The sequence below is a fragment of the Oncorhynchus keta genome, unplaced genomic scaffold, assembly GCF_023373465.1.
Source record: "Oncorhynchus keta strain PuntledgeMale-10-30-2019 unplaced genomic scaffold, Oket_V2 Un_contig_15734_pilon_pilon, whole genome shotgun sequence".
Lineage (NCBI taxonomy): Eukaryota > Metazoa > Chordata > Actinopteri > Salmoniformes > Salmonidae > Oncorhynchus > Oncorhynchus keta.
Window position 1 is genome coordinate 15001 of NW_026279483.1, and position 3978 is coordinate 18978.

Genomic DNA, 3978 nt, shown 5'->3' on the forward strand with positions numbered 1-3978 from the left:
ACCTCACGCCCCCGCGCACAGCCTACCTCACGCCCCCGCGTGCAGCCTACCTCACGCCCCGCGCGTACAGCCTACCTAACGCCCCCGCGTACAGCCTACCTAACGCCGCCGCGCGTACAGCCTACCTAACGCCCCCGCGCGTACAGCCTACCTTACGCCCGCGCGCGTACAGCCTACCTTACGCCCCGCGCGTACAGCCTACCTCACGCCCCGCGCGCGTACAGCCTACCTCACGCCCCGCGCGCGTACAGCCTACCTCACGCCCCGCGCGCGTACAGCCTACCTCACGCCCCGCGCGCGTACAGCCTACCTTACGCCCCCGCGCGTACAGCCTACCTTATGCAGCCAGCCCTTCTTGTCCCCCAGCAGGGCGATGGTGTGGCCGGCCTCGGTAGTGGTGGTGACAGCGGTGAGCTGGGTTTCCCTGGTCAGAGAGGGGGTGGCTGACAGGGGAACCGCAGAGGCGATGGGGCTGGGGGTGTGTTCCCCTCCACATGGGTACTCCTTTAACGAATCCTAGAGAGAAGAAGGGTCAGAGGTGATTGGTTGATGGATTGTAATATAGAAAAAAACCAACATTACAATACGTTTTTATTCTTGTGTGGTAACACTGTTTCAGCCTACTTGTTATGCAGTATAACACTGTTTTTTACCTACCTGAACCCCCAGTAGCTCCACCCCTTCCTGAACCCCCAGTAGCTCCACCCCTCCTGAACCCCCAGTAGTTCCACCCCTCCTGAACCCCCAGTAGCTCCACCCCTCCTGAACCCCCAGTAGCTCCACCCCTCCTGAACCCCCAGTAGCTCCACCCCTCCTGAACCCCCAGTCGCTACACCCCTCCTGAACCCCTGTAGCTCCACACCTGCTGAACCCCCAGTAGCTCCACCCCTCCTGAACCCCCAGTAGCTCCACCCCTCCTGAACCCCCAGTAGCTCCACCCCTCCTGAACCCCCAGTAGCTCCACCCCTCCTGAACCCCCAGTAGCTCCACCCCTCCTGAACCCCCAGTAGCTCCACCCCTCCTGAACCCCCAGTAGCTCCACACCTGCTGAACCCTCAGTAGCTCCACCCCTCCTGAACCCCCAGTAGCTCCACCCCTCCTGAACCCCCAGTCAGACACATAGAAATATCATTCATAGTCAAATAAGTCACTCTTTTCTAAGGCCATGACATCTCCATATCAACTGGTTCAGAAGACTCAAGAGAAACTAGTTCAACCAGACACCAGAAATACTCTGGTTGTAAATATGAAAGCCATAAATACATAGTCAGCTGACTACAGACATAAATATACAGCTAGCCAGCCGTGTGATGGGACAGTGATGTAATGCTGCATACCAGCCAGCAGGGGGAGACAGGAATATAGCCGTCACCTATAACTAACAGTTGGGACAGATGAGCTTTAATAAATACTATCAAAGTGAGATCATGTGATAAAGAGATTCCCTAATGGCATGTAACAGCTCCTGGCATTAGACCGAACCAGGGCCAGTTGTTCCTGTGACCTGAACCTAACTACTGTCTGGAACAGGGCTCCGGGCAGCCGAGCGGAAATGGAGGAAAACTCGCCTCCCTGCGGACCTGGCATCCTTTCACTCCCTCCTCTCTACATTTTCCTCCTCTGTCTCTGCTGCTAAAGCCACTTTCTACCATTCTAAATTCCAAGCATCTGCCTCTAACCCTAGGAAGCTCTTCGTCACCTTCTCCTCCCTCCTGAATCCTCCCCCTCCTCCCTCTCTGCAGATGACTTCGTCAACCATTTTGAAAAGAAGGTCGACGACATCCGATCCTCGTTTGCTAAGTCAAACGACACCGCTGGTTCTGCTCACACTGCCCTACCCTATGCTCTGACCTCTTTCTCCCCTCTCTCTCCAGATGAAATCTCGCGTCTTGTGACGGCCGGCCGCCCAACAACCTGCCCGCTTGACCCTATCCCCTCCTCTCTTCTCCAGACCATTTCCGGAGACCTTCTCCCTTACCTCACCTCGCTCATCAACTCATCCCTGACCGCTGGCTACGTCCCTCCCGTCTTCAAGAGAGCGAGAGTTACACCCCTTCTGAAAAAACCTACACTCGATCCCTCCGATGTCAACAACTACAGACCAGTATCCCTTCTCTCTTTTCTCTCCAAAACTCTTGAGCGTGCCGTCCTTGGCCAGCTCTACCGCTATCTCTCTCAGAATGACCTTCTTGATCCAAATCAGTCAGGTTTCAAGACTAGTCATTCAACTGAGACTGCTCTTCTCTGTATCACGGAGGCGCTCCGCACTGCTAAAGCTAACTCTCTCTCCTCTGCTCTCATCCTTCTAGACCTATCGGCTACCTTCGATACTGTGAACCATCAGATCCTCCTCTCCACCCTCTCCGAGTTGGGCATCTCCGGCGCGGCCCACGCTTGATTGCGTCCTACCTGACAGGTCGCTCCTACCAGGTGGCGTGGCGAGAATCTGTCTCCTCACCACGCGCTCTCACCACTGGTGTCCCCCAGGGCTCTGTTCTAGGCCCTCTCTTATTCTCGCTATACACCAAGTCACTTGGCTCTGTCATAACCTCACATGGTCTCTCCTATCATTGCTATGCAGACGACACACAATTAATCTTCTCCTTTCCCCCTTCTGATGACCAGGTGGCGAATCGCATCTCTGCATGTCTGGCAGACATATCAGTGTGGATGACGGATCACCACCTCAAGCTGAACCTCAGCAAGACGGAGCTCCTCTTCCTCCCGGGGAAGGACTGCCCGTTCCATGATCTCGCCATCACGGTTGACAACTCCATTGTGTCCTCCTCCCAGAGCGCTAAGAACCTTGGCGTGATCCTGGACAACACCCTGACGTTCTCAACTAACATCAAGGCGGTGTCCCGTTCCTGTAGGTTCATGCTCTACAACATCCGCAGAGTACGACCCTGCCTCACACAGGAAGCGGCGCAGGTCCTAATCCAGGCACTTGTCATCTCCCGTCTTGATTACTGCAACTCGCTGTTGGCTGGGCTCCCTGCCTGTGCCATTAAACCCCTACAACTCATCCAGAACGCCGCAGCCCGTCTGGTGTTCAACCTTCCCAAGTTCTCTCACGTCACCCCGCTCCTCCGCTCTCTCCACTGGCTTCCAGTTGAAGCTCGCATCCGCTACAAGACCATGGTGCTTGCCTACGGAGCTGTGAGGGGAACGGCACCTCAGTACCTCCAGGCTCTGATCAGGCCCTACACCCAAACAAGGGCACTGCGTTCATCCACCTCTGGCCTGCTCGCCTCCCTACCACTGAGGAAGTACAGTTCCCGCTCAGCCCAGTCAAAACTGTTCGCTGCTCTGGCCCCCCAATGGTGGAACAAACTCCCTCACGACGCCAGGACAGCGGAGTCAATCACCACCTTCCGGAGACACCTGAAACCCCACCTCTTCAAGGAATAGGGTAAGTAAGGGTAAGTAATCCTTCTCACCCCCCTTCTCTCCCCCCCCCAAAAAGATTTAGATGCAAGTGGCTGTTCCACTGGATGTCATAAGGTGTATGCACCAATTTGTAAGTCGCTCTGGATAAGAGCGTCTGCTAAATGACTTAAATGTAAATGTAAATGGAGTGTTCCTGCAGCAGTGGTGTGGGGGCTGTGCTTTGGCAAAGTGGGTGGGGTTATATCCTTCCTGTTTGGCCCTGTCCGGGGGTGTCCTCGGATGGGGCCACAGTGTCTCCTGAACCCTCCTGTCTCAGCCTCCAGTATTTACGCTGCAGTAGTTTATGTGTCGGGGGGTTAGGGTCAGTTTGTTATATCTGGAGTACTTCTCCTGTCCTATTCGGTGTCCTGTGTGAATCTAAGTGTGCGTTCTCTAATTCTCTCCTTCTCTCTTTCTTTCTCTCTCTCGGAGGACCTGAGCCCTAGGACCATGCCCCAGGACTACCTGACATGATGACTACTTGCTGTCCCCAGTCCACCTGGCCATGCTGCTGCTCCAGTTTAAACTTCCACCTGGCCGTGCTGCTGC